Source organism: Esox lucius, chromosome 9 (assembly GCF_011004845.1).
Source record: "Esox lucius isolate fEsoLuc1 chromosome 9, fEsoLuc1.pri, whole genome shotgun sequence".
Classification (NCBI taxonomy): domain Eukaryota; kingdom Metazoa; phylum Chordata; class Actinopteri; order Esociformes; family Esocidae; genus Esox; species Esox lucius.
The window spans coordinates 9,331,733-9,341,669 of record NC_047577.1 but is presented as its reverse complement, the minus strand read 5'-3'; positions in this window follow the sequence as shown (position 1 = coordinate 9,341,669).

Here is a 9,937-nt window from a genome sequence, read left to right as displayed (position 1 = left end):
ACCTTAAGGCTGCAAACTCTAGGATGACTGATTAGTAAAGGTAGATAATGTTTAGTTGCTTTGAGGAGGGCAGATGCTTTCAGGAAGTAATCTCGTGTTTGTATAACACAAGCTTTAAACATAGAAGTTGTTCACTCATCTGTGCATCCACATTTTCCACCCCATTTCACCATATGTTAATTTCTCCAATGGTTGATTTTGGTTCTGTTTCATTTTTGTGCAGTTGATTTAACAACACGTCAAGTTAAAGACGCATTCATGGATTTCAAGGAAGTGGCGCAGTCAAGCCAAAATAAGGGTCCCCGAAGATGGGGTACTGTGTAATCTATGTGCCAATTTGTGCATATGGCAATAACTCAAATGAATCAACAAAATATAAATGTTTTTATCACCACCTCAGCCACGGAAACACCATTAACTATTGTTGCCATGTCAACATTCTTCCTCCGCTAATATGAACCAAGGATGTCGACGGGTGTGTTGTCCCATCGGCATCCTTTATCACCCTTGGTCCATGCTCAAAAGTGCAATTAATCTTATCCCCTTCGTCTGTAAAATGTAAGGACATGACGCCGGGCCCGGGTACAAGAGTGCAACGGGCTACAAAACCCCGGCTACAACACTTATGGACCGATATATACGCATGTGAAGCCAATCCTGCCGTAGATGTAGGCCTACTGGCTTCTGATAACGATAACAGAATATAACACCCCCCCCCCCCCCCTTTCGCGGGACCGAGTTCCACCGCATCTCTGGCACCCCGGTTAATTACGCGCATGGACATATCGTCTCCTTTGCCCATCAGATTCCAACTACCACAGAGTAAGCCATTTCCTCAAATGACGGTACCCTACGCAGTAATGCAGTCAGATGTAAAATGATGTTCCAGTTTCACTGTATATCCACATGGGGGCAGGAAGCCCACAGGGGTAGCGGAGGATGAACACAAAAAAAAAAGCAAAGATTTTATAGAGATGGAAAGAGGTCACAGATTATTTCCAGTAAGCATCTGCTCCAGCGTGGGCAGCACCATTGATAAACAACTTCATGTTAAAGGAATCAATATTTGTATTATTCATATGCTGATCTCTCTTTGGATTGGTTTTTAACCTTTTAGGATGCCGTATTCTGTAGTTAACATTTTTAAATCCGTTACCCCCATACAAACTCATAGCATTTATTTTCTCTATGCAGTGCCCTCCAACTATCTCTATGGATGAAATTCAATCAAATTCATTGACAGACAGAAAGATGCATTTAAAAGGTATTTACATTACCCCGACATTTGCAATGATTGCCAAAACTGGAATCGCCATAAACGTCTGTCACTGTCAGTAGTTCAGTGCTGTGAAGTGGTAGGCTAAGTTACACGTTCAAGGATTATAACACGCTTAGAAGGAATCCCTGCGTCTCTTGATGTCGTATTCATTAATTTCAACTTGTAGCACGTATGCTTTGCAAACATAAAAAAGACACCAGCCAATTACTATCATATTTTAAATGTCAGATCTCCTTGACTAGACGCATCATTCACCCATGTTCTAACTGTGCCGGCTGTTTGATGTCCATAGTGTGGGTTTGCACGACTTTCATTTCTGAGCCAGATGTCATCACTTAAGAACATTATTGCATATAGGATCTTGAGTCTTGATAGGGTTTGCGAAGTATAGCCCATTTGTTGCAAAAATAGCACTCTCGCCTGATTTATTTATCTGACAGACCGCAACCAGATGAATGTTATTGATCTAAAGCTCATTTTGGTAGTCTGAAAGTGATAGTTACTGTTGAACACAGATGCGGCTATTCCATTTTTGTGGAGACCTTCCTTTTAATGACAGAGGAGAAGCATTTTCGCACAAAAATGATGAAAAATCGCAGCAAATCTGTATTACTTTTCGAAGGCCGGATCTCTAAGCCAATCTGCATTATTCATATATATATTTGAGATATCGTGTTTGACACCCTTATGCAGGCACACATGGAGACTTTCTGAGATAAGTGTACCAAAATGTACACATTTCTCAAATTATACATTTATTTCCCCAGATAGTAACTGTACAAATACAGCACTCTTTTTTTAAGTACTTGGGGCAACGCTAGTAAGGATATTTTCCATATTTTTTTCATGAAATTGGATATACACATGGATCTTAGAACAATTTCTCTAGATTGGTTGAGATCCTTCAAGTCTTTACTTTCGCTAGAAGATGTACTTGTGGCCAAGTCAGGATTACTATTATGTCCTGGTACTTGTTCAAGTGTTTGGGATGTCATTGGCCTCAACAATGGCCCCAAAACCAGAGGAAGCATAACAGCCCCACAAAAAGGATCCACCACTATATTTTACTGTATAACCATCCTTTGTTTCAAAGACAAACCCACATCTGTTGTGTGTGGCCAGAGAGCTCTGTTTTCATTTCATCCGACCGTAGTCCACGGTTCCAATGTAAGGGCCAACGCCGCTTAACAAACTCCAGGCTCTTTCGTCGGTTGCTTTCAATGAAACTGCATGTTCTGGCAGCCAGTCCAAATAGGCTACTGACATGGAGGTTGCATATAAATGGAGATTTGGGGTCTTGATGACCCCGAGGTGCAACCAAGAAATGTAACCTTCCAGATGGGGCCATTGGGTTCTTCTTTGTCTCCTGAATCATCTTACTGTCTGTAGGCCCGGGCAAGATGCCCTCACACTGGTATCCATGGAAGGCTTCTTGTTTTTGGATATAAACATGGAATATTATTGTTAAATATAAATATATTTAACAATAACACATATATATATACACTCACCTAAAGGATTATTAGGAACACCTGTTCAATGTCTCATTAATGCAATTATCTAGTCAACCAATCACATGGCAGTTGCTTCAATGCATTTAGGGGTGTGGTCCTGGTCAAGACAATCTCCTGAACTCCAAACTGAATGTCAGAATGGGAAATAAAGGTGATTTAAGCAATTTTGAGCGTGGCATGGTTGTTGGTGCCAGACAGGATGGTCTGAGTATTTCACAATCTGCTCAGTTACTGTGATTTTCATGCACATCCATTTCTAGGATTAAAAATTTACATTTCTAGGATTACAAAGAATGGTGTGAAAAGGGAAAAACATCCAGTATGCGGCAGTCCTGTGGGCGAAAATGCCTTGTTGATGCTAGAAGTCAGAGGAGAATGGGCCGACTGATTTAAGCTGATAGAAGAGCAACTTTGACTGAAATAACCACTCGTTACAACCGAGGCATGCAGCAAAGCATTTGTGAAGCCACAACACGCACAACATTGAGGCGGATGGGCTACAACAGCAGAAAACCCCACCGGGTACCACTCATCTCCACTACAAATAGGAAAAAGAGGCTACAATTTGCACGTCCTCACCAAAATTGGACAGTTGAAGACTGGAAGAATGTTGCCTGGTCTGATGAGTCTCGATTTCTGTTGAGACATTCAGATGGTAGAGTCAGAATTTGGCGTAAACAGAATGAGAACATGGATCCATCATGCCTTGTTACCACTGTGCAGGCTGGTGGTGGTGGTGTAATGGTGTGGGGGATGTTTTCTTGGCACACTTTAGGCCCCTTAGTGCCAATTGGGCATTGTTTAAATGCCACGGCCTACATGAGCATTGTTTCTGATCATGTCCATCCCTTTATGACCACCATGTACCCATCCTCTGATGGCTACTTCCAGCAGGATAATGCACCATGTCACAAAGCTCAAATCATTTCAAATTGGTTTCTTGAACATGACATTGAGTTCACTGTACTGAAATGGCCACCACAGTCACCAGATCTCAACCCAATAGAGCATCTTTGGGATGTGGTGGAACGGGAGCTTCGTACCCTGGATATGCATCCTACAAATCTCCATCAACTGCAAGATGCTATCCTATCAATATGGGCCAACATTTCTAAAGAATGCTTTCAGCACCTTGTTGAATCAATGCCACATAGAATTAAGGCAGTTCTGAAGGCGAAAGGGGGTCAAACACAGTATTAGTATGGTGTTCCTAATAATCCTTTAGGTGAGTGTGTATATATATATATATATATATATATATATATATATATATATATATATATATATATATATATATATATATATATGATAAATATATATAGATTATCTATAGATAGAATACATATATGTGTATTGTGTGTGTGTGTGTGTGTGAGACCAGTAGTGCCTCTAGCAGGTCAATGTTATGACCAGGCCCGGCTTAAAAACAGTTCAATAAACTGCAGAGACAGACACTGCTCTCTTAGCATACAAAACAGGGAGGGTGAGAGGGGATTGGATGGGCGGAGAGGAGGGAGGGAGCCAGGGAGGACGGAAAGGAGGGAGAAAGCGATGGAAGGGGGGGAGAGGGAGAGGAACATATAGTGAAGGAAGTGGTTGAGATAATTATGCTTGTATTCGGGTTACATACATGGAGGAATGCCCCCCCCCACCCCCACCTCTAAACCTGGGTTCAAACCTGGGTTGGAAAATGCCTTGACAAAAACCATGCTATCGTTGACCAATGAGGCCCGAGGGGGTGCGGTATATGGTCAGTACACAATGGCTTAGGAACGTCGCAATGGCGAAGTGACTGGGCAGTGGACACGCTGCGCTTAGCTGTGGTGTGTTGGCCATGTGGCACAAACCCCTGTAACAGCCAGCCAATCCTAGTCATGTCAGTAGGAACCGATTTTATGTCGTACCCGTGCCATAACCGTGGCATATTGGCTTTCGTCCAATCAGCATTCAGGATTTGAACCACCCGATTTCTACAGAAAACATTGGTCGGTTACATTCAAGCCCATTCTGTCCTGAGCATGCCCACACACACACACACAGAATCAGATATGCGAGAACAAACGCACCCTGATATACTTACACACACGCATATACCCATATACACACAAACACCCACACACGAACACACAGAATGCGCCGGCTTGCTTTGGACAGATTTATGGTGTGCGATTGCGTGTGCTTGTGTGTGTCTGCGCTGGTTTGTGCGTTTGTGTGCGTTTGTGTTTGTGCGTGTGTGTGAGATCTGGTAACACACAACACCTTGCCTTTGTCTTTTATTAAAGGCAAATCAATGACTCACCCGCACACAGACACACACACACACACACATATACAGAGAACTGTGATGTCTGATGCATGCATAAACCTCATTAAGTGAAAAAATATGAATATCACACACACACACACGCACACCCGCACACCCACACACACGTTAAGACAAGGCCAGACTTATGAGCTAAGCTTGTCAGGGTTTTGCAAGTGCAATCAGGAGGGCGGGAGGAAGAGACTTGAAGAAGAAATGTGTGTGTGTGTGTGTGTGTGGGGGGGGGGGTCGTTCCCATGGAAACTGAGCAGTCAGCACATCTGCATGTTTTTCCTGCTGTCCCCTCTCGCTGGTCCCCCAGTTTACCACAGCTGGTTAGGGCGGGAACAGACACACACACACACACACACACACACGCACCCACAAAAACATGGCCTTACACGCATGTACATTTTTACACATGCACGAACGCAGTTACAAGTACACACACACACACACACACACACACGCATACACACACAGACACACACACACAATGGCACTGCCCTGACCCTGTTACCATAGTGACCACAAATCCCTGACCCGTGGGATGTTCCTCTCCACCCGGGCCTGGACAGAGCAATGCAGCATCCTCACTGTATACTCTGTCGGGGGGGGGGGTCATATACTTAGAATTTGCAGCATCAGCTCACAGCCCCGCATCCCAATCAGGCTATACCAGCCCTTTAACTATTGGGAGACAGAGAGAGAGAGAGAGACAGAGAGGGAGAGGAATAAGGACACCATATGAATGTCCTATAACTATGACTTGGTGTGAGTTGTAGCAGTGTTCCACAACTTCCTTGTGAAAGTAAAGCTTGGGCCCAGAGGACCTTCTGTCCCTGTGTTTGTTCCCTGTGAACGCGTGCTGCCAGTGGCGGGCAGTGTATCGTCAGCAAGCACAATATACACAATAGGGGTTCATGACACACCATCCACTCAAGACTACGTTCTTGAAATGCAATGCAGCGACATAGAAGTGACATAGAAGTGACATATCATGATAACAGGCTGACAGTCACGGGACAGCAGCCTGACCTGGGGTGGGGAGAATGTGACCCTCCATTCTTTGAGACATGACTCTGTGTAACTTTAGCCCGGTGTGACATGACAGAACCTGCCCCCCCCCGGGGCGTCCAAACATGCCCCATTCTGCTTGGTGGCTTCACATGATTGGCGAGACCTAGAAGTGACATGTAATGATATAACAGTTAGATGCCTTGACATTAGCCTGACATTAGCCTGAGATAACACAGGTCTCGGGGCAGGCTGAATGTGGGCCACCGCAAAGAAGTGTGTCAGCCCACAAGCCAGGCCAGGCTGTGAATACCAGCCGTCCCTACAGACAGCAGAGGAACTTTATTTATAAAGCTGCCCTTGGAAACACATCCACTTAGAGAATAAGAGAGGGAAGGACAAAGAGAAAAAGACAGAGAGAGAAAGAAAGAGAGAGAAAGAAAGAGAGAAAGAGCATATGAGTGGGACAGCAAGAGAAAAACAGAAAGAAAACTAAAGTTTCCCTGCTGGGTACATCAATTTGAATTAAATCACTCTGAATCACTGTGAACCTTTTGATTTAAACTAAACCTTTTACACTCTGCTTTCAATTCAGGACCGCGCTGTCACGCACAGCACAGCCAACATCTCAGATCATGTCAGATGAAGTGTACACTACAACTATTTGCTTTTGTTTAAAAATTGCTTTTTATTAAATAAAACCAACTGTCTAATAAATCACTGTGTGCGCTCATTTAATAACATAAAAACACCAATACATTGTTTTGTAATTTATTTTCCTCCTTCGTACCATGATGGGCTCAGTTGTACCATGGCTGTTTGGAAATAGATGTGAAGTTATTTCCATTAACAGTGTTGCCTGGCTGATAGGATTGTATAGAGCAGGACTCTATACAATCTATTTGGCTCAGGGGCCACATCAGGATTTTGAAATTAAACAGAGGGCCACATTGTTTTTGTTAACCAAAAATGATTTGCTGGCCAGCAATGGGCAAACATTTTTAAGATTTATACAATAGGTTCATAATAATAATTTCAATTCAGATTCAGATTTAAAAGAATGGACAGGTGAGTTATTGTTTACTTCACCTCAGAACTATTTTATTATTTATGGTTGGAGTATCCTCCTTTGTTAGCCTCCCCGGTATAGAGCCTACCTGCTTATCGCGATGATCAGTCATTCGGTCGGTCTATTACACCAGGGATTCCCAACCAAAATGAGGTGAGTGAGCTTCCTGGTCGGTGCCTGGGGCCTTAACTGATTTGAGAGATTAATATATTTCTATACATTCTCTTGGGCCTTGTTATAAAAACTTCAATCACAATGGATACTTCAGAGATAATCTCTAAAATGCTCCCACCTTGTGGAAGTTATCTGAATTACAGCGACGCCGGTTGGCATTTAAACCAACTCTCCCTCGTGTAGTGCACATGCTACACTCATCAACTTACAAATGCTTTAAAAACTTTCATATAATATAAATGCTATTTTGATGGCGCAATGATTTCCTACACTATTCATTGCTTGTTTTCTTGATTGTGTGCATACAAAAGTACATCCAAAAACGTAGAATTTCTATTGGTCAAACAGAAAACCAGTATCCTCCCCTACTGATGTCACTAAGACACGTGATCATCTCTCCTCCAATGAACAGCAGCAGACATGGCCAAGCAAAATCCCTTGTTGCTGACATTCAGTTCACTCTATTTGTATTCAAGTGAGAAAACATCTAAATCAGGTTTGTGACAGCGATGAAAGCTCAACTTAAATAGTCTGAAAGACTTGTTGATAGCAATCTCAACTCTTAATATGGATGCTTATTGTTACGGTTGATTTCGCAAAATTGGTCAACTTTGAAAGCCTTATTTCTCTTGAATGTTTTTGCTTTTTAAATATATATTTTTTAGCACCAATACAATGGGCCAAGTGTGTAGTGACAAAATTGTTTGAATTCTGATGCATTTGCACTACAAAATGCTATGACTAGAGACAGAGTATGTTTTAACTTTAACTCCCACGGCAGTTAACAGATCATTAACATCAGTACTTTAAGAAGGAGGAGACAAAATGAGGCAAGGAAAGAGGAGAAAAGAGGGGATGGAGCGAGGGAAGAAAAAAGGGCGGAGGAGAGGGAAGCCGCTGTGGCACAGCCTTTTCACCAGAGAGAGGGAATATGAAGGAGGAAAACAGAGAGAGAGAGAATATGAAGGAGGAAAACAGAGAGAGAGAGAGAATGTGAAGGAGGAAAACAGAGAGAGAGGGGGAATGTAAAGGAGGAAAACAGAGAGAGGGGGGGCTGAAGGAGGAAAACAGAGAGAGAGTGGGAATGTGAATGATGTAAACAGAGAGAGAGGGGCAATGTGAAGGAGGAAAACAGAGAGGGAGTGTCTGTCTCCACATCTGCATGGTCATTAGAAATAGAATGAATAAGCAACTAACACATATCTCTGACCTGCACATATCTCTAACACATATCTCTAACACATATCTCTGACCTGATCTTTATTTCTGGGTCAGCTGGTGGGGTATCATGCATTCAGTTGGCTGGATTGAGGCGCTTTCCCTTCATTTTCTCTCTCTACCTGTAACACTGTCATATAAATTCACTGTCTCTCTCTACCTGTAACACTGTCATATAACTTCACTGTCTCTCTCTACCTGTAACACTGTCATATAACTTCACTTTCTCTCTCTACCTGTAACACTGTCATATAACTTCACTGTCTCTCTCTACCTGTAACACTGTCATATAACTTCACTGTCTCTCTCTACCTGTAACACTGTCATATAACTTCACTGTCTCTCTCTACCTGTAACCCTGTCATATAACTTCACTGTCTCTCTCTACCTGTAACACTGTCATATAACTTCACTGTCTCTCTCTACCTGTAACACTGTCCTATAACTTCACTGTCTCTCTCTACCTGTAACCCTGTCATATAACTTCACTTTCTCTCTCCACCTGTAACACTGTCATATAACTTCACTTTCTTTCTCTCTCTCTTTCTTTCTTTCTTTCCCTGTCCCTCGTCTTTCATTCTCATCCATCCTGTCTCTTTCTGTCAGATATGGCACTGCCGCTGGCAGTCAGGGAGAAGAGGAGGACGGGAAAGGGGAACCGGAGAAAGGCGAGAAAGGGAGAAGAGAGGATCTACTTGTTAAAGTAGCCAGGTTTCCGCAGGCGGGTAGCCCATTTACCTTGCAGGGTACAGTACCCCGCAGTTACACAGAGAGAGACCACCCTGAGGCAGCGAGAAGAGGAGGGGGGGGGGGAGAGGGAGACCAGGGAGGAGAGAGAGAGAAAGGGGGAGCAATGGAGGGGAGGGAGAGAGGGAGAAAAGTAAAAGAGCGTAACAGAAAGAGAGAGACTGCGAGAAAAACTTTGGGGTTCGGTTCATTAACACAAATTTGACATACACACACACACACGCATGCACACACACGTACACACACACACATGCTGTTTGACCCAAATGTCACTGTATAGGAGTTAGGGAGCCCTTTGGGACAGACATGTAGTTTTAGAGCACGCCCATGCACACTGTTTCCCAGCATGACCCTGTTCTCTCCCCAGCGTTTCCAACATGCAACTCTTCACACCACTAAACATATCTCTTATTTTCTCTACCTCTCTTTCTCTCTCTCCCTATCTTTTCATCCCACTCTCCCCTTCTCCCTGTTTCTCTCATTATCTTGATGTTTTGGTCTCCACGTCTGCCATGTGGTCTACCATGTGGTCTACCATGCGGTCTACCATGTGGTCTACCATGCGGTCTACCATGTGGTCTACCATGTGGTCAAAGTCCACCTTTCTGCAACTTTAG